Below are 22,383 nucleotides of genomic sequence, written 5' to 3' on the forward strand. Positions count from 1 at the left end.
TGAGCTTCTTTTTAAGCATGTTCATTTTCTGTACTCACAAGATTACACACTTAGATTATTCTCTCAATTATTATCTTGATTATCATCTTGATTGAACACATTGTAGTAGCTATCATCGAGTTTCAATGTATTCTTGTTGTTGTACAAAACATGGAGACCCCAAAAGAAATGAACTTTTTTGAAGAAAACTCATGTAGTTATTTATCTGAAATGGACAATGTAGCGAGATATTTGCCTTGTTGCTCATATTGAGGTGTCTAGCTAGCATGGCTAGCAGTCCAATGTAAATCACTTTATCTCTTCACTTTAGATCTAGCACTTGTCTATTATAGAGCTGAAAAGGATTTCTTGATCCATGACTTATCCATTCTAGATCCTGTTCCACCACTTGGACATTATAGAGCTAGACTTCAATGGATGCAAGCTCCACCAAATGGTAGATCTAGACTCAAAATTCTAGTCATATTTTATGACTTCCAAAGGTTTAGGTCTACCACACATGGATACTAGCTCCACCATGTGGTAAGGCCAAAATTCCATGAAGAGACCATGGGCTGCTACCTCCACCACATGGTGGAGCTAGAGCTCAATAAGATACCACATGGTGGAGCTAGCTAGCTCCATGAAATTATACAGCTAGACTCCAATGGATGGTGGATCCACCACATGGTAGATATAGACATAGAATGCTAGCTCTACCACGTGGAGCAAGAACGCATTGAAAGAACCAAGATCTACCATTTGTTCAATCTAGACCCCCAGGTAAAAAGATTAATACAAGAGATTGTATATTGAGAGTCCCCTTAGAGTAGGATGCACTCTCCAATTTTAAGACTGCATTGTAATGAACAAAGACTAAATAATTTGAAACAAGAATTGATAATTTGACATGGTGAAAGTTTCCTTATATACACAACTACTACAAGTTAACATTACTAAAGATAGAAAGAGTCTCCTTGCAGTAGGATGACCTTTGTCAAAATGATAGTTAAAAGTCTTCACCTACTCTTACTAAAAAAATAATAATTTGCAAAGTTTGACCAAAAGATAAAAGGATAAAAGGAGTCCCCTTAGAGAAGGATGCATTCCATTTATGACTCAATTATAATAAGACATTGTAAATGAACATGAATTTATTGCTTGTGCTAGAATTTGTTCAATGCTTTGCAAAGGCAAACATTTGAACAGTATGCTCCATAAGAGGCCTGATTACAATATCATATTTCAATATATGGCTTTTTATTACATTAAAAAAAGGCCAAAATACTTGCATCCTCTACATTTGATTATATTATGGACAAACAAAATGAGCTTCATGGTGGTGTATTACTTTCATGATGCCTCCTCTTGTTGCTTTGCTTGATTTTCACTCTCTGCTTGCCTCTTTGCCTTAGCTTCAGCCTTCTCTCTTTGCTTTCTTTGAATTTCAAGTTGTTCCTGCCTCTCTACCTCAGCATCAGCCTCCTGCTCTGTTGCTTCCACACCTCTGCCTTTTTCCTATTCTCTACTTCCAATTTCTCTTCTTCAAGCCATTTCTTCATCACATCATCTGAGAATTGGTTAGGTTTTTCTTCAAAGGCATTATCCCATGTATACTCTTGCCGATCTTCATTCTGTAGCCATAAAAACAACCAATTTCTTAAATCTTCTTTCAAAAAACTATACCTTTCCTTGGAAGGTTATTGGTATAATTCTCAGACTATTAAACACCTTATAGTAGCTATCATCAATTATCAATGTATTTTTCTTGTTGTTGTACAAAGGATGGAGACCCCAAAAGGTCTCAAGCTTTTTAAAGAAAACTTGTCTATTCTGCACAACCCATGTGGATTTTGAACAATGCTCTTGTGAGAGAACACCTACAAACTAGGGCTTTTGTTGTGGAAATACTGTGTCAATTATTCCAGAGAGCTTAGTTCTCCTACATGCGCTCCAAATAAAAACATAAAAGAATTGAATACACCAATCTAAGAACTCATGTGCATCCTTGTGACATAGGACATAACGATATTGGTTAATTGGGTATTTTACCAACTCGTTACTGTAAGGAGGATCCTTCTTCTCATATTGGGTTTCGACAACATGGCACAACAAACCATTAAGGTTTAGAATAATAGCCCTCCTATTATACTCTTTGCGTAGGGGTACGCATATTGGGTCTGACGAATACCATGTCAATATGATAACCCCCTCAGAGGGATGCACAAAGTGCAACCTTGCATCAATTTTTCGTAGACGGTCAAGACGGCGCTGAACCAACTATCTTCGTACACTCTGGATTTTCTTGGACATGTGACGTACTAATGCTCTGACGAAGAAGTCGCCTCTGCCAATTAGAATCAATCACATGACCTGGAAAAAAATGAGCATGCTTAATGATAAAGGTGGGCATGTGGGGGAAGGCATGTTACAACTACTTTTATGCAAAGATAGATTTTAAACAATTACAAAACAAATGTGACTATGCACACTAACATTAAACTATATACTGTTCTAAAATGTTTACTTTAGTTGCATTACAAAATGACCTAAGATGCAAAGACTCTTTCCATTTGATTCTAAAAAGACGTGACAAAATGTGCTAGCAGGTATTAGAATATGGTGAAATTAGAATGCATTGATCTAGATCAACCACGTGGTAGATCTAGAATGCACTGTTCTAGCTCAACCATGTGGTAGGGCTAGAATATTTTTAAATCTAGTTCTACCATGTGATAGAGCTATATCAAAGTATTCTAGCTTTATCCCATGGCAAAATTAGAAATAATATTTGAAGTCCAGCTCTAGCACATGGTAGAGCTATATCAAAATATTTTAGATAGACCCCATGGTAGAACTAGAATGGTTTGAAGTCCAACTCAACTATGTGTGGTGATTTGGAAGAGCTAGAATGCATTGATCTAGCTCTACCATATGGTAGAGCTAGAACGCTTTCAAGTCTAGCTCTACCATGTCGTGGAGGTAGAATTCTTTGAAGTCTAGCTCTACCATGAGGTGGAGCTAGAAGGCATTGATCTAGCTCTACCATAGTCCATATATGTAGGAATTAAAATCATAAGACAAAGATCAAGCTTCCATACATTTTCAAATTAGGAGGCCCCTTATAGTAGAGTGCACTCCAACATTTAGAAAATTATTTGAAGAGTAATACATTTGCCACTACTTTAAAAACAAGACAAAATTTCTTGTCAATTCATGATTACAAAAAGATAAAATTCCTCCAAAAAAAATACAATCCTTGGTGACAAATGGCTTCTTTAAGTGAATACTCCTTGGAACAATATCCTTGAAATAAATCTACAAGAAACCATCATAAATTAAGTTTCTTCATTGTGAATACACAATTGTTGTATAAAATCATGTATTTAGTTATAATTATCATTTATGTTGGGTAGTACCTTAGTTATTTCTATCCCGTTGGGAGAAGATTGTACTCATTTAACACCTTGTTTATGAAAGCCCTTGCATTGGCTGCCTTCAACTGCGTTGTGGGTAGAACCCAATTTTCTAGCTAGAGAAATCACTTGTGGTCCCCTCATGCTAGCAATACTGACTCGTTCTTTTGCCATAATTTCTATTATCTCTTCTCTTTTGTTTTCATATTGTCTTGCTAATACCTCTTGATTGTCGACATACTTTTGTATAATCTCTGATAGTGGTAGCCTATCAGTGTAGATTGTCTTCTGTGACCGATTTAAATTGCGCTTTCTCCAAAAATCTACCACACCTCTGTATTCATTTTCATTGGATGCTGGAGGTTGTCCGTATAGCGATTAGAGCCAATGATCTCACGCACATCTTCACTCTCATCAAGCTGCAATAGGTAAGGGAGCAGCTCATCAATGAGAATATTGTCGACCATCTTTTCTTCATCAAACTTTGCAGGATATATACAATTATTATCAGGAGAAGCACATCCCTTGTATGGAGAGTCAGCAATAAGAACCGTTCTATGAGCATCACAATCAAAACATAAAGCAATTTTTGACAATGTCTTGAACATTGCCTGAACTGTTGGACTATCAGGTCTAGCTATTCACCACATGGTAGAGCTAGACCTCAAGTGCAATTCTAGCTCCACCACATGGTACAGCTAGAACTCAAAGCATTCTATCTCAATTACTCCATCTTGGAGCTCTCAACACATTTATTAGTCTTGCTCTACCACATGGTAGAGCTAGATAAATGCATTCTAGCTGGACTACTTCAAAGTATTGTAGTGCTGGTTTTTCAATGGATATTATCTCTACCAGGTGGCAGAGCAAGATTAATGAATGTATTGACAAGAATGCTATGAAATCTAGCTCTACCATGTGGTGGAGCTAGAATGCATTCTTCTAGCTCTACCATGTGGTAGAGCAAGACTTCAATGAATGTAACCGGCTGAGGTTGAATGTAACCGGCTGAGGTTGAATGTAACCGGCTGAGATTGAATGTAACCGGCTAAGATTGAATGTAATTGTGGTAGAGCTGTATTCTACCTAAACCACATTGTAGGGATGGAACGCTTTGAGGTCTAGCTCTACCATGTGGTGGAGCAAGAGTCATAAAGGTAGAAAGCTTTGAGGTCTACCTCTACCATGTGGTAGAGCAAGAATGCATCGATGTATCTATGTTCCATACACATCAACAAAACCAATTACTCCAACAAGAGACCTACTTCACACAACAAGAACCAAGGAGCTAGAATTGCATTTGATCTAGCTCTTCCACGCGGTAGAAATGTATTCTAACTAGACCACATCGTAGAGCTAGAATGCTTTGAGGTCAAGCTCCACCATGTGGTAGAGCTAGAATGCATTCTTCTAGCTCTACCATGTGGTAGAGCTAGACTTCAAGGAATGTAACCGGCTGAGGTTGAATGTAACTGTGATAGAGCTGTATTCTATCTAAACCACATTGTAGAGATAGAATGCTTTGAGGTCTAGCTCTACCATGTGGTGAAGCTAGAATTGCATTTGAGGTCTAGCTCTACCATGTGGTGGAGCTAGAATTGCATTTGAGGTCTAAAGCTTTAAGGTCTAGCTCTACCATGTGGTAGAGCAACAATGCATCGATCTAGCTGTGTTCCATACACATCAACAAAAACCGATTACTCCAAAAAGAGACCTACTTCACATGACAAGAACCAAGGAGCTAGAATTGCATTTGATCTAGCTCTACCATGTGGTAGAGCGATTCTACCCAGACCACATCGTAGAACTGAATGCTTTGAGGTCCAGCTCTATCATGTGGTGGTTCTAAAATTGCATTTGAGGTCAGATAGCTCTACCATGTGGTAGAACTATACATCGTTGAGCTAGAATGCTTTGAGGTCCAGCTCTACCATATGGTGGAGCTAGAATGCATTCTTCTAGCTCTACCATGTGGTAGAGTTAGACTTCAATGAATGTAACCGGCTGAGGTTGAATGTAACTGTGGTAGAGCTAGACCTCAAAGCTTTTCACCTCTACAAATCTAGCTCCACCACATGGTAGAGCTAGACCTCAAATGCAATTCTAGCTCCACCACATGGTAAAGCTAGAACTCAAAGCATTCTATCTCAATTACTCCATCTTGGAGCTCTCAATACATTTATTAGTCTTGCTCTACCACATGGTAGAGCTAGATAAATGCATTCTAGCTGGACTTCAAAGTATTCTAGTGCTGGTTTTTCAATGATATTATCTCTACCAGGTGGCAGAGCAAGATTAATAAATGTATTGACCAGAATGCTTTGAAATCTAGCTCTACCATGTGGTGGAGCTAGAATGCATTCTTCTAGCTCTACCATGTGCTAGAGCTAGACCTTAATGAATGTAACCGACTGAGGTTGAATGTGACATTGGTAGAGCTGTATTCTACTTAAACCACATTGTAGAGATAGAATACAGCTCTACCAATGTCACATTCAACCTCAGTCGGTTACATTCATTAAGGTCTAGCTCTAGCACATGGTAGAGCTAGAAGAATGCATTCTAGCTCCACCACATGGTAGAGCTCTAGCTCTACCATGTGCTAGAGCTAGATCTTAATGAATGTAACCGACTGAGGTTGAATGTGACATTGGTAGAGCTGTATTCTACCTAAACCACATTGTAGAGATAGAATGCTTTGAGGTCTAGCTCTACCATGTGGTGGAGCTAGAATTGCAATTGAGGTCTAGCTCTACCATGTGGTGGAGCTAGAATCGTAGAGGTAGAAAGCTTTGAGGTCTAGCTCTACCATGTGGTAGAGCAAGAATGCATCGATCTAGCTGTGTTCCATACACATTAACAAAACCAATTACTCCAAGAAGAGACATACTTCGCATGACAATAACCAAGGAGCTAGAATTTCATTTGATCTAGCTCTACCACGTGGTAGAGCTATATTCTACCTAGACCACTTCATAGAACTGAATGCTTTGAGGTCCAGCTGTACCATGTGGTGGTTCTAGAATTGCATTTGAGGTCTAGCTCTACCATGTGGTATAACTGTATTCTATCTAGACTACATCGTAGAGCTAGAATGCTTTGAGGTCCAGCTCTACCATGTGGTGGAGCTAGAATGCATTCTTCTAGCTCTACCATGTGGTAGAGCTAGACTTCAAAGAATGTAACGGGCTAAGGTTGAATGTAACTGTGGTAGAGCTAGACCATAAAGCTTTCTACCTCTACGTATCTAGCTCCACCACATGGTAGAGCTAGACCTCAAGTGCACATCTAGCTCTACCACATGGTAAAGCTAGAACTCAAAGCATTCTATCTCAATTACTCCATCTTGGAGCTCTCAATACATTTATTAGTCTTGCTCTACCACATGGTAGAGCTAGATAAATGCATTCTAGCTGGACTACTTCAAAGTATTCTAGTGCTGGTTTTTCAATGGATATTATCTGTACCAGGTGGCAGAGCAAGATTAATGAATGTATTGACCAGAATGCTATGAAATCTAGCTCTACCATGTGGTGGAGCTAGAATGCATTCTTCTAGCTCTACCATCATGTGGTAGAGCTAGACTTCAATGAATGTAACCGACTGAGGTTGAATGTAACCGGTTGAGGTTGAATGTAGCCGGCTGAGGTTGAATGTAACCGGTTGAGGTTGAATGTAGCCGGCTGAGGTTGAATGTAACTGGTTGAGGTTGAATGTAGCCGGCTGAGGTTGAATGTAACTGTGGTAGAGCTCTATTCTACCTAAACCACATTGTAGAGATAGAATGCTTTGAGGTCTAGCTCTACCATGTGGTGGAGCAAGAGTCGTAAGAGGTAGAAAGCTTTGAGGTCTAGCTCTACCATGTGGTAGATAGAGATAGAATGCTTTGAGGTCTAGCTCTACCATGTGGTGAAGCTAGAATTGCATTTGAGGCCTTGCTCTACCATGTGGTCGAGCTATAATTGCATTTGAGGTCTAAAGCTTTAAAGTCTAGCTCTACCATGTGGTAGAGCAAGAATGCATCGATCTAGCTATGTTCTATACACATCAACAAAACCAATTACTCCAAAAAGAGACCTACTTCACATGACAAGAACCAAGGATCTAGAATTGCATTTGATCTAGCTCTACCACGTGGTAGAGCTGTATTCTACCTAGATCACATCGTAGAGCTAGGAGGTCTAGCTCCACCATGTGGTGAAGCTAGAATGCATTCTTCTTCCTCAACCATGTGGTAGAGCTAGACTTTAATGAATGTAACCGGCTGAGGTTGAATGTGACATTGGTTGAGCTGTATTCTACCTAAACCACATTGTAGAGATAGAGTAATTTCAGATCTAGCTCTACCATGTGGTGGAGCTAGCATTGCAATTGAGGTCTAGCTCTACCATGTGGTGAAGCTAGAATCGTTGAGGTAGAAAGCTTTGAGGTCTAGTTCTACCATGTGGTAGAGCAAGAATGCATCGATCTAGCTGTGTTCTATACACATCAACAAAACCAATTACTCAAAGAAGAGACATACTTCACATGACAAGAACCAAGGAGCTAGAAATGCATTTGATCTAGCTCTACCACGTGGTAGAGCTGTATTCTACCTAGACCACTTTGTAGAACTGAATGCTTTGAGGTCCAGCTCTATCATGTGGTGGTTCTAGAATTGCATTTGAGGTCAGATAGCTCTACCATGTGGTAGAACTGTACATCGTAGAGCTAGAATGCTTTGAGGTCCAGCTCTACCATGTGGTGGAGCTAGAATGCATTCTTCTAGCTCTACCATGTGGTAGAGTTAGACTTCAATGAATGTAACCGGCTGAGGTTGAATGTAACTGTGGTAGAGCTAGAGCTCAAAGCTTTCTACCTCTACAATTCTAGCTCCACCACATGGTAGAGCTAGACCTCAAATGCAATTCTAGCTCCATCACATGGTAAAGCTAGACCTCAAATCATTCTATCTCAATCACTCCATCTTGGATCTCTCAATACATTTATTAGTCTAGCTCTACCACATGGTAGAGCTAGATAAATGCATTCTAGCTCGACTTCAAAGTATTCTAGTGCTGGTTTTTCAATGATATTATCTCTACCAGGTGGCAGAGCAAGATTAATAAATGTATGGACCAGAATGCTTTGAGATCTAGCTCTACCATGTGGTGGAGCTAGAATGCATTCTTCTAGCTCTACCATGTGGTAGAGCTAGACTTCAATTAATATATAACTGGCTGAGACTGAATGTGACATTAGTAGAGCTGTATTCTACCTAAACCACATTGTAAAGATAGAATGCTCTGAGGTCTAGCTCTACCATGTGGTAGAGCTAGAATTGCAATTGAGGTCTAGCTCTACCATGTGGTGGAGGTAGAATCATAGAGGTAGAAAGCTTTGAGGTCAAGAATGCATCGATCTAGCTGTGTTCCATACACATCAACAAAACCAATTACTCCAAGAAGAGACATACTTCACATGACAATAGCCAAGGAGCTAGAATTGCATTTGATCTAGCTCTACCACGTGGTAGAGCTATATTCTACCTAGACCACTTCGTAGAACTGAATGCTTTGAGGTTTAGCTCTAGCATGTGGTGGTTCTAGAATTGCATTTGAGGTCTAGCTCTACCATGTGGTATAACTGTATTCTATCTAGACTACATTGTAGAGCTAGAATGCTTTGAGGTCCAGTTCTACCATGTGGTGGAGCTAAAATGCATTCTTCTAGCTCTACCATGTGGTAGAGCTAGACTTCAAAGAATGTAACCGCTGAGGTTGAATGTAACTGTGGTAGAGCTAGACCATAAAGCTTTCTACCTCTACGATTCTAGCTCCACCACATGGTAGAGCTAGACCTCAAGTGCAATTCTAGCTCCACCACATGGTAAAGCTAGAACTCAAAGCATTCTATCTCAATTACTCCGTCTTGGAGCTCTCAATACATTTATTAGTCTTGCTCTACCACATGGTAGAGCTAGATAAATGCATTCTAGTTGGACTACTTCAAAGTATTCTAGTGCTGGGTTTTCAATGGATATTATCTCTACCAGGTGGTAGAGCAAGATTAATGAATGTATTGACCAGATGGCTATGAAATCTAGCTCTACCATGTGGTGGAGCTAGAATGCATTCTTCTAGCTCTACCATGTGGTAGAGCTAGACTTCAATGAATGTAACCGACTGAGGTTGAATGTAACCGGCTCAGGTTGAATGTAACCGGTTGAGGTTGAATGTAACCAGCTGAGGTTGAATGTAACTGTGGTAGAGCTGTATTCTACCTGAACCACATTGTAGGGATAGAATGCTTTGAGGTCTAGCTCTACCATGTGGTGGAGCAAGAGTCGTAGAGGTAGAAAGCTTTGAGGTCTAGCTCTATCATGTGGTAGAGCAAGAATGCATCGATGTAGCTGTGTTCCATACACATCAACAAAACCAATTACTCCAAGAAGAGACCTACTTCACACAACAAGAACCAAGGAGCTAGAATTGCATTTTATCTAGCTCTTTCACATGGTAGAAATGTATTCTAACTAGACCACATCGTAGAGCTAGAATGCTTTGAGGTCAAGCTCCACCATGTGGTAGAGCTAGAATGCATTCTTCTAGCTCTACCATGCGGTAGAGCTAGACTTCAAGGAATGTAACCGGCCTGTGATAGAGCTGTATTCTATCTAAACCACATTGTAGAGATAGAATGCTTTAAGGTCTAGCTCTACCATGTGGTGAAGCTAGAATTGCATTTGAGGTCTAGCTCTACCATGTGGTGGAGCTAGAATTGCATTTGAGGTCTAAAGCTTTAAAGTGTAGCTCTACCATGTGGTAGAGCAAGAATGCATCAATCTAGCTATGTTCCATACACATTAACAAAACCGATTACTCCAAAAAGAGACCTACTTCACATAACAAGAACCAAGGAGCTAGAATTGCATTTGATCTAGCTCTACCACATGGTAGAGCTGTATTCTACCTAGACCACATCGTAGAACTGAATGCTTTGAGGTCCAGCTCTATCATGTGGCGGTTCTAGAATTGCATTTGAGGTCAGATAGCTCTACCATGTGGTAGAACTGTATTCTATCTAGACTACATCATAGAGCTAGAATGCTTTGAGGTCCAACTCTACCATGTGCTGGAGCTAGAATGCATTCTTCTAGCTCTACCATGTGGTAGAGTTAGACTTCAATGAATGTAACCGGCTGAGGTTGAATGTAACTGTGGTAGAGCTAGCTAGACCTTAAAGCTTTCTACCTCTATGATTCTAGCTCCACCACATGGTAGAGCTAGACCTCAAATGCAATTCTAGATCCACCACATGGTAAAGCTAGACCTCAAAGCATTCTATCTCAATTACTCCTTCTTGGAGTTCTCAATACATTTATTAGTCTTGCTCTACCACATGGTAGAGCTAGATAAATGCATTCTAGCTGGACTTCAAAGTATTCTAGTGCTGGTTTTTCAATGATATTATCTCTACCAGGTGGCAGAGCAAGATTAATAAATGTATTGACCAGAATGCTTTGAAATCTAGCTCTACCATGTGGTGGAGCTAGAATGCATTCTTCTAGCTCTACCATGTGGTAGAGCTAGACTTCAATGAATGTAACCGGGTGAGGTTGAATGTGACATTGGTAGAGCTGTATTCTACCTAAACCACATTGTAGAGATAGAATGCTTTGAGGTCTAGCTCTACCATGTGGTGGAGCTAGAATTGCAATTGAGGTCTAGCTCTACCATGTGGTGAAGCTAGAATCGTAGAGGTAGAAAGCTTTGAGGTCTAGCTCTACCATGTGGTAGAGCAAGAATGCATGGATCTAGCTGTGTTCCATACAAATCAACAAAACCAATTACTCCAAGAAGAGACATGGGTGGTTGTAAGATGAGGTTATCTAGTTTCATGTAGTGGGCGCCCTTGGCTTTAGCTGGAAAACAGGCATTTTTTCAAGAAGAATAGCCAATCTCTCATAGTTAGCCAAGGAGTTTCACTTCAAGGTCTTCTAATGAAACATCATATGCAAAGTTGGGCACCTAAAACTATAATCTGATCCAATATCCAATAATTGCAAATCCCCTTTTCTTTGGGAACCAAGTTTGTATACAAGCCCTGTCGTAGGTTTAGACAGGTATAGTGAATGTGAGTAAATTACCTATAACTTTTACATTATTACTCATATGATGTTCCCACTTTGCATATCACAAATACAAATAACATAGAGCTTAACTTGATTTATCGAGTAATTTTTGATGTGTTCTACTATTTTCTATATTATTTAAAAAGTATTAGAATTGTTAAAAAACATACTATTTTATCCTCCCACCGCATCTACCATTTAAAATGCTCAAATTTTATGGATCTAGTGATGATTAGATTGGGAAAGATTAGTATAATGTGGGTATAAGGTAAAATTACAAATCTAGATTTACTTTGGAAAATTTATGATGACTGTTAGAGGCCCATTAAATCAATAGTAATTTAATTCTAGAAAATTAAATATTGAATCTTTCAATCTAAAAACTCAAGGGATCAATACTCTTGTTGCCATGAATTTATTTAAAAAAATTTGGCTTGATTTGAGTATGGGAAGGTCCATTTTCAATCCTCCCAAGTGAAAATTCCCATATTGTGTCCACTCTCCCCTTTTCAAGTCTAAAACCAATCCTAGTTAGGTTTGGAAATCTAGGCTTGGTAAACTTCATAGCTTAGGTTTCATTCCATGTGTGAGGCTTGGGTAGGCACAAATCTTATATATGCATGCCACTTTATGTCCACATGAACATCGAGAGGATCCACATAAGCAGCTTGCCACCTCAGCTTGCCACCTCCACCCTCCATGTCAACATGGTCAACCTAGTTGACTCCCCACCTCATCATCCTAGTCATCATTAATGCCACATCATCTTGCCACCTTTGCATGCCACCTCGCACTTGGTGACATGGCATGCCACATCATGGAATTGCCACATCAACCATAATAGTGCCACATGTCAAGAGAATGCCACGTGTCATGCACGCATGTGACACATGGCACCTCCTTTCTACCTCTCCTCTTTTTTCAAAAACATATTTTTGAAAAAGTTAATTTAGTGATTTAGAGAAATAGAATATGGAAATTTAAATAATAAAATATATGTAACTTATTAAATAAAAGAATTTAAAATCACTAATTTTAAAGGATTATATTTTGGGATTAGATCAATAATAATATTATTAAAGATTATATTATTAATTTAAAAATAATAAATTTTTTAATTTAATATTTCTTAAAAAAAATTTATGTAGAATAAACCTTTGAATAAAATTTTTAAAAAATACTTTATTAAAAAAAGCAGTTACATAATTATAAAATAAAAGATATCTTTAAAGATATATTTATATATCTAGTAATGATAAATAGGCCCGGATTTTCCATGGCCTCTTAAGCACCAAGAGACTTGAGAAATCTAGACTGGGCGCTAATTACCAATCCAAACATGCTTCAATGGGGACTAAACTTTGCAAGCATGTGGGAGGGACCCACCCCCATATGCTTGCAAAGTTTGGTCCCCATCGGAGCATGTTTGGGTACGATGGTATGGGGAAGGCCCGAATTTGCCATGGCCTCTTAAGCACCAAGAGACTTCAAAAATCCAGACTCGGTGCTAATTTCCAATCCAAACATGCTCCGATGGGGACCAAACTTTGCAAGCATGTGGAGGGGACCCACCCCCACATGCTTGCAAAGTTTGGTCCCCATCGGAGCATGTTGGGTACGACGGTATGGGAAAGGCCCGGATTTTCCATGGCCTCTTGAGCACCAAGAGACTTGAGAAATCTGGACTGGGCGCTAATTATCAATCCAAACATGGTCCGATGGGGACCAAACTTTGCAAGCATGTGGGGGGGACCCACCCCCACATGCTTGCAAAGTTTGGTCCCCATCGGAGCATGTTTGGGTACGATGGTATGGGGAAGGCCCGGATTCTCCATGGTCTCTTAACCACCAAGAGACTTCAAAAATCCGGACTTGACACTAATTTCCAATCCAAACATGATCCGATGTGAAAAGATGCAGGGGGGAAGAGAGCTTGAGCTCTTGCAAGCACACACACACACTCACAAAACCCTAATAGAGAACACACAAGGTGAGAGGCTGAAATCTTCTTCTTCTCTACTCAACACTCAACACACCATATACAAGAATAAGAGTACACACAATATGAAAGGTACTCAACCAAATACATACACGGGTTCTCTATAGTGTGAACCCGACTAAATGAGCTGGCGCTATAACTATGCCAGTCTCTAGAGTGGCTATCACACAGCCTGTCATCCCACTGGCTGCATATCACCCAAGATCTCACCAACCATGCCAGTGGTGTAAGTGCGGGGCCTATCCCCCAGGCGGGTCATCAGTGTCCACCGCCTCACTAGAGCTCGATATCTCAACACTCCCCCTCGAGCTCAACTCCATCTCATGTACACCAAGCGAAGCCCTGAATCTGCGGAGCTTCTCTGTACCCAATGCTTTGGTGAAGATGTCAGCTACCTGATCCTCTGTGCTGACATAAACAAGGTCAAGGTCTCCTGCCAAGACCTTCTCTCTGACGAAGTGGTAGTGGACCTCTATGTGCTTCGTACGAGCATGAAAGACTGGGTTCCTGGCCAACTGTATACTGCTAATGTTGTCACAGAAAATGACAACTTGTCTATCCACTGATAGACCCAAATCTGCAAGTAGCTTTCTCAACCAAGCTACCTCACATGCTGCCATAGCAGCTCCTCTGTACTCGGCCTCTGTACTCGATAGAGCAACTGTAGGCTGCTTCTTGCTGCTCCAAGTCACAGTAGCACTCCCCAAAGAAAACATGAATCCACTGGTAGGTCTTCTATCTGAGATACTACCAGCCCAATCAGCATCTGTGTACCCATGTACACATATCTCTGTCCTAGTCTCATAGAATAGTCGACAATGCAAAGTAGACTTCACATACCTCAGTATGCGTCTCACTGCATCCAAATGCGGTTTCCGTGGAACCTGCATAAACTGACTCATCAACCTAACAGCATAGCTCAAATCTGGTCTGGTGATCGTGATGTAGATCAAACTTCCTACTATGCTCCTGTACATAGTAGGATCCTCCAAGATCTCTCCTGAATCTGCACTCAACTTGCCATTCTGATCCAATGGCACAGAAATAGGCTTACAGCCTGTCATACCATACTTGGACAACATGTCCAAGCCATACTGTCTCTGCAGTAATCCAATACCATGTGGTGACCTAATCACCTCAATGCCCAAGAAATATCTGAGCTCCCCCAGATCCTTCATCTCAAACTTCTGTCTAAGCAAGATCTTTACATCAAAGATCTCTGCATCATGGTCCCCCGTAATGATCAAGTCATCTACATAGATGACAACAAGCACAACTCCTCTATCACCATGTCTCACATACAATGAGAAATCTGCATTGGCTACATGAAAGCCAATAGTGACAAGATATTCAGAAATCTTGTCAGACCATGCTCTTGGTGCTTGCTTTAAGCCATACAAGGCTTTCTTCAACCTGCAAACATGCTCGGGGTGACCCACATCCTCATAACCAGGTGGCTGCAACATATACACCTCTTCTTGCAAATCCCCATGCAAGAATGCATTCTTTACATCCATCTGATGTAAAGACCATTGCTTTGACGCAGCCACTGCTATCACAACTCTCACCATTGCCATCTTGGCAACTGGGCTGAAAGTTTCCTCATAATCAATCCCATATGTCTGCGCATATCCTTTGGCTACCAATCTAGCCTTGTACCTGTTTATGCTTCCATCACTGTTATGTTTAACTTTGTACATCCACTTGCATCCAATGGATTTCTTGCCTTCAGGCAATTGCACTAAATCCCAAGTTTCATTTCCATATAGTGCATCCATCTCCTCATCCATGGCTTTCTCCCAATACACATTTCCAACAGCCTCATCAATGCATGTGGGTTCAACAACCTACACAACCTTTGCCATATATGCATAGTGATGTGCCACATAACCATCATATGTAAATCTCTGCACAGGGTTCTTCACTCTCCCTGATCTTCGCAGCTTTTCATTCATGGCTTCCATAGACTACTTTACACCAGGTGTTCTCATAGCTGGGATCCCAAGCTCCTCATCAAGGCTCATATCTGAGCCACTAGACTCTCCATCAACATGAGAATGCCCTGCAGAAATGTCAGGCATACCAAGGGGCTCAACCACTTTCTCTTTCCCTTTACGTGATGTAGTAATCACATTTGCAGGGCTGGTATTATGACGCAGCCTGCCACTCCATGGTCTATCAACAGACCCACTAGATGAGGACTCTCCTGGTCCACTCAAAGACTGTGATTGCTGTCTGTGCAACCACACTTCCACTCACATCAGCCCCAATAGCTTCTTTTTCAGCAGCATACCAGCTGCTCATCTCATCAAAGACATCCCTGCTTACCCTCAACTCACGTGTAGTAGGGTTATAACACCTGTATCCCTTTTGCTCACGGGAATATCCAATAAACACACATTTTTCAGCTTTCGGGTCCAGCTTAGTTCTCAACTCATCTGGCACATATACATATGCAATGCATCCAAAGACTTTCAGATGAGATAAATCTGGTTTTCTGCCAGTAAACCTCTCCTCTGGAGTTACATCATGTATGGCTGTAGTTGGAGTCCTGTTCATGATATATACTGCTGTAGAAACAGCCTCAGCCCAATAGTAATGGGGCATATTCTTCTCTTCCATCAATGCTCGCGCAATCTCAGCAATGTGTCTGTTTTTTCGCTCAGCAACTCCATTTTGCTGTGGAGTGTATCTGCATGTATACTGTCTCCGAATACCATTCTTCTTCAAATATTCAGAGAACTCATTGGAGAAGTACTCTCCCCCTCCCTCTGACCTTAGGCACTTTACAAATTTCCCTGTTTGCTTTTCAACCAAAACTCTGAAGTTCTGAAAGTGAGTGAACACCTCACTCTTCTCTTTCATGAAATATACCCACACTTTCCTTGTGTGGTCATCAATGAAAGTCACATAGTACCTGCAGCCTCCCATAGATATGGTCTTTGTAGGACCCCATACATCTGAATGCACAACATCTAGTGCATTTCTGCTCACATATCTGTTACGTGGAAACACATGCTTTGTTTGCTTCCCAAATTGGCATGCTTCACAGATTTTATGCATACCTTCCACTTTAAATTTTGGCAGCCTTATCACAATTCATTTTGTCTGCATAGACTTCAATCTCTGCACATTCACATGACCAATCCTTTTATGCCATATGTCTGTGTCTGCAACAACTCCTGAACCATTTGCAAACATCGCAGCACTCATTTCAGGCATGTCTACATCCAACGTGAACATTCTGCCCACTCTGTTGCCTTTTGCAACCAACCTGCACTTGTCTTTAAAATCTTCAACATAACATCCATCAGGGTTAAACCGAACCTGCAAACCCTGCTCAATCATCTGGCCAACTGAAACCAGATTCTTTGTTATGTTCAGAACATGAAGTACATCTGCAAGGTACTTCACTTTGCCATCCTGCATAGACAATGGCACATCTCCAATGTGGGCAATTGGATGAGCAGTGTCATCCCCTGTTTCCACAAAACCTGGTCTTTTCGGGTTTTTCATCTCCTTGAACCACTCCCCATGACTCGTCATGTGGTTCGAAGCGCCTGAATCCACATACCATACATTATCTTTTTGTGCTGCATCAACATTTTCAGACATGGCATTCACAACATGCTGCATAGCAAACAACCTTTCATTATCCTCATTATTTCTGCTTGAGGATGCATAGTTGTTTTGCTGCACTTTCCCATTTTGCATGTCAGCCTGCTTCTTATAACATTCTGACTGCACATGTCCAGGCTTACCACAATAATAGCATTCACGTGCATCATTATATTGCCTTTGCCAACTTCCATGGCCTCTTTGACTCCCCCTGCCTCTGAATCTGCCTCTTCCACCTGCGTGTTGTTGTTGTTGTTGATTTTGGGACTGTTGTTGTTGTTGCTGCTGCTGCTGGCCATAATTCTGATTACCTGTTCGGCCACCTCCTTGACCGCGTCCACGGCCTCCTCTTCCTGAACTCGTGTAGAAGGCCTGTTGCTCTGAACTGTTTTTGCTTTGTGAAGACTGTTGGTCTTCACCCAAGTTCTTCTCTTCAATAATCAGCATAGACACCAAATCTGTAAAGTTGGGAATGTTTTCCCGAGTCTGAATAGACGTCTTAAACGCCTTGTATTGTGGCCCGAGACCACGTAGACAGACTTCCACCTTGTCATCATCATCTACTGACACACCAATAGATGCAAGGGATTCCACAATACCCTTTATCTTCAACGCATAGTCATTCACAGACATGCTCTTTTTCTCCACAGTATGAAGTTCATTCTTCAACTGTATCTTACGTGCCTTGGTATTTGTTTCATAGAGCTTTACCAAGGTGTCCCACGCCTCCTTGGGGGACTTGGCATCCTGAATGTGCCCAATCATGGTGTCCTGTATACTAATGGATAGCCAATACATAACCTTCCTGGCTCCTTGGTTCCAGTCTTTAAACTCTTTCACATCTGCAGCAGTAGGATTTATATCCGGTATCTCCGGTGCCTCTTCATGTTCACCTTCTATGTAGTCCCATAGCCTTTTCCCATCAGGAAATTAGTCAACCTGAACCTCCAAGCATGGAAGTTATTCTTCTCTGGTTTTTCCTGCACAACTGCTATATTTTCTGCACAGCGGTACTGCAGTCCACTCAAATGTCACAACCAGTGACCTCAATGTGCATACATACACCCAATGGCAACTGTAGACCTCTTTACAGCACCCACAGTGTCTGCACAGTCAATCTGTCTTCCTGCAGTTCTTAAAACAGAGTTCTGCAGAGAATCGATGACTTACCCGCAGTGCTCGAAATCGCCTGCTTTCTGAAAAACGGAGGTCCGGACGCGTCCCAAACGCGTTTTCGGCCCGAAAAATTCAGTCCAAAGGACTCTATAGATGCCCTATAGCTTTACTCCCGCGAAGAAAGCTCCTCAATCAGAGATCGTTTGCCGGTGCCTCCCGTAGAGCTCCCGACTAGGGTGTAGTCACCAACACAATAGGGAAGAGTAGTTGAAGCTCTTACCCTCGTACCGCTTCCTGTGGTTCTCTTGCTTGCAGCTCAGCCCTTAGCACGAACCAGGCTCTGATACCATGAAAAGATGCAGGGGGGAAGAGAGCTTGAGCTCTTGCAAGCACACACACACACTCACAAAACCCTAATAGAGAACACACAAGGTGAGAGGCTGAAATCTTCTTCTTCTCTACTCAACACTCAACACACCATATACAAGAATAAGAGTACACACAATATGAAAGGTACTCAACCAAATACATACACGGGTTCTCTATAGTGTGAACCCGACTAAATGAGCTGGCGCTATAACTATGCCAGTCTCTAGAGTGGCTGTCACACAGCCTGTCATCCCACTGGCCGCATATCACCCAAGATCTCACCAACCATGCCAATGGTGTAAGTGCGGGGCCTATCCCCCAGGCGGGTCATCAGTGTCCACCGCCTCACTAGAGCTCGATATCTCAACACGATGGGGACCAAACTTTGCAATCATGTGGGGGGGACCTACCCCCACATGCTTGCAAAGTTTGGTCCCCATCGGAGCATGTTTGCGTACGATGGTATGGGGAAGGATCGGATTCTCCATGGCCTCTTAAGCACCACGAGACTTGAGAAATCCGGACTGGGCGCTAATTACCAAACCAAACATGCTTCGATGGGAACCAAACTTTGCAAGCATGTGTGGGGGACCCACATGCTTGCAAAGTTTGGTCCCCATCAGAGCATGTTTGGGTACGATGGTATGGGGAAGGCCCGGATTCTCCATGGCCTCTTAAGCACCAAGAGACTTGAGAAATCTGGACTGGGTGCTAATTACCAATCCAAACATGCTCCGATGGGGATCAAACTTTGCAAGCATGTGGGGGTGACCCACCCCCACATGCGTGCAAAGTTTGGTCCCCCCATCCGAGCATGTTTGGATTGGTAATTAGCTCCCAGTGCGGGTTTTTGAAGTCTCTTGGTGCTTAAGAGGCCATGAAAAATTTGGGCCTTCCCCATACCATCGTACCCCCACATGCGTGCAAAGTTTGGTCCCCATCGGAGCATGTTTGGGTACGATGGTATGGGGAAGGCCCGGATTCTCCATGGCCTCTTAAGCACCAAGAGACTTCAAAAATCCGGACTGGGCTATAATTTCCAGTCCAAACATGCTCCAATGGGGACCAAACTTTGCAAGCATGTGGGGGTGGTCCCCCCCACATGCTTGCAAAGTTTGGTCCCTATCGGAGCATGTTTGGGTACGATGGTATGGAGAAGGCCCGGATTTTCCTTGGCCTCTTAAGCACCAAGAGACTTCAAAAACCCACACTGGGCACTAATTACCAATCCAAACATGCTCTGATTGTGACCAAACTTTGCAAGCATGTGGGGGTGGGTCCCCCCCCTGCTTGCAAAGTTTGGTCCCCATCGGAGCATGTTTGGGTACGATGACATGGAGATTTTCAACAAACAATATGATAGCCAAAGTGTTAAAAAATACAATAAAATCAAGAACATCAACTAAAATGTAATGATACTCAATAATGAAAAAACTCATAATGATATAAACATCAAATAAGTACATCAGAATGAAAATGAGCTACCCCAGCTAGTCTGAGGTTAGTCACTGCCCAAAAATCTAAGTACAATGTAAGTGAGCTAACCCAACTAGTCTGAGTTTAGTCACTATCAACGGCAACCCAATCAAAATCGTCATCTCTAATAATTGCCGGTCGACGTTTGCGGCGTCGAGGCTGCTGTGCACATCGAGGAGGCTGTGCCGGCTACTACAGGGGTCGTCGAAGGTCTGCCTCAAAGGCAGGATCGTGAGCTGGTGCCGCTGTACTCGGGAGCTCACGAGTACCAAAAGCTGCTATAGCCCTCTCTCTCTCTACGTCGTGCTAATGCAAGATGTCTCTGTCTGTAAACCCAAAATCTATAATCTGCAAGAGTACGTGTCTGCCACTCTGCTCGTGTAAGCTCCTCTGCTGTAAACGACACGCTGCTCAATCATGAGAAGTAGCACTGCTGCTAGCACCATCACCCGAGGTGCCACTAGGACCACCACCACCCACGTGCTCATATGCTGTGATCTGGCTCTCATGTAGGACTCTCTGGTATGCATCAAACTCATGTGAGCTCCACTCAATCTCTGGAGGCACCTCAGGCTCCTGATCTCTATCGTCGAAGGCGTCGAATCCCAAGTCAATAGCTGATGTAAAATCAATAGGCCTGCCTGTCCTAGCATCTACTCGAACGAGGCCTGGGTGAAGATCATCGATGCCCAGAACTCTATATGTCGCTAGGTCGACGCGTGCACGGGGCATGCTGAGAAACGTACTAGCTCCTGGGTGATGCAAGACAAATGGAAAAAATGTCCACATCCCAGGGCATACCCGCCAGTACTATCAATGTCCTCGATACATAAAGCGCAGCACGCATCACGTAGGAAGGGTGGTGCATCCTACGGGAGAGGTCATTGAAAAACCTCTGTGAGGACAGGCCATGGATATAAAGGTAGGTATGGCACTATCACGTCCGAGGATCTGTGAAACTCTCGAACATGCAGCATCAACTAATGACGCTGTGCCTCAGCTCTAGAGCTCTCTACCTCGGTCCGAGCCTATGCAAAAAAGTAAAGCATTAAAATAATTCATTAGTCTCTCATCAGGTATTACTTAAAGAAATTTATAACTTAGGACCTTAATTATAACTCTTTTACGTGCAAGAGAAACCTACCTGCTGGATGTCGGACTCTCTTAGATGATGTGCCTCTGCAGTAGCTGCCTCTGCCGTCTGTAATGCAGCTCTGAGGCGGTCAATCTCCGCTCTCGCCTCTACCAACTCCTGAGTGAGTCTCTCAGTGGTAGGTGTGGGACCCTATGTGACACAATCAACCATGCTGCTCATGTAAAAATATAGAAAAGTACATATAAACATGTAAATAAATGACTAAAAAAACTTAAGAAGTAATATATATGTAAATATCTCGACATCTGTTGTCGTCGATATAGATCGTGAGAACAGGCGCACCACATGCTGGATGCTCTCCGTGGTACTCCGTACGTCGATGCCGACCTGGGTGCCAAGAGCCTCTACTGTCGACAATGGCACAAATGAAGGATCTATAGTAGGTGCTACACGAAGGGCGGGTGGAGGCCGCCTACCCTGGTCCTGGAGACGGCCTCGGCCAGCACCACCGCCCGCCGACCGATGGCTGGTGTAATCCACCTCCTCCCCTAAGACAAACTTCGAATATAATTGCTTTGCGAAGTATATGGGAATCTGGCGGTTGTTCGACATCCTCCCATATGCGGCAACATATCGACTATAGATATGTGCCGCCATACGAGGATGCGAACACCGCGAAATAGTAAGAGGCTTGCCCGCCCCAGGCTTCATCCCACGACTATCGAGAAAAAGATCTAAGTATGCTCCATCCCTAATCGGAGCAAGATCACAGACCTGACGATATGTCAGGCCATGTGACACAGGAGCAGTGCGATGGTGGGCTATCCACTCATCTACATAAAAAATATCGTGAAGGCTACGAAGGGACGAAAGCATCGCCTCCAAGTCTACCACGATATGTAATGTAGACGGTGTGTCTCTAGCACTCCTACGGATAGCGGTCTATCTCCGCGATGAGGTTCGCAATAGATGAGCGGCCCTCCTCGTGGCCCTCCATGCTAAAACCTAAGACAAACACAAAGGTCCAATGTGAAGGGTCCAATGTGAAGGGTCCAATGTGAAGGGTCCAATGTGAAGGGTCTAATGCTTAGTGCTAAGTAGCACTAATGAAGCTATAAAACAATGCTAATGGGCTCACTAATGCTAATCCAAATCAAGAGAGCAAGGAGAGTGAAAACGACTTGTGACAATGAGGAAAACA

The sequence above is a fragment of the Cibotium barometz genome, chromosome 60 (genome assembly GCF_041138505.1).
Source record: "Cibotium barometz isolate CiBa-2024 chromosome 60, ASM4113850v1, whole genome shotgun sequence".
NCBI classification, from domain to species: domain Eukaryota; kingdom Viridiplantae; phylum Streptophyta; class Polypodiopsida; order Cyatheales; family Cibotiaceae; genus Cibotium; species Cibotium barometz.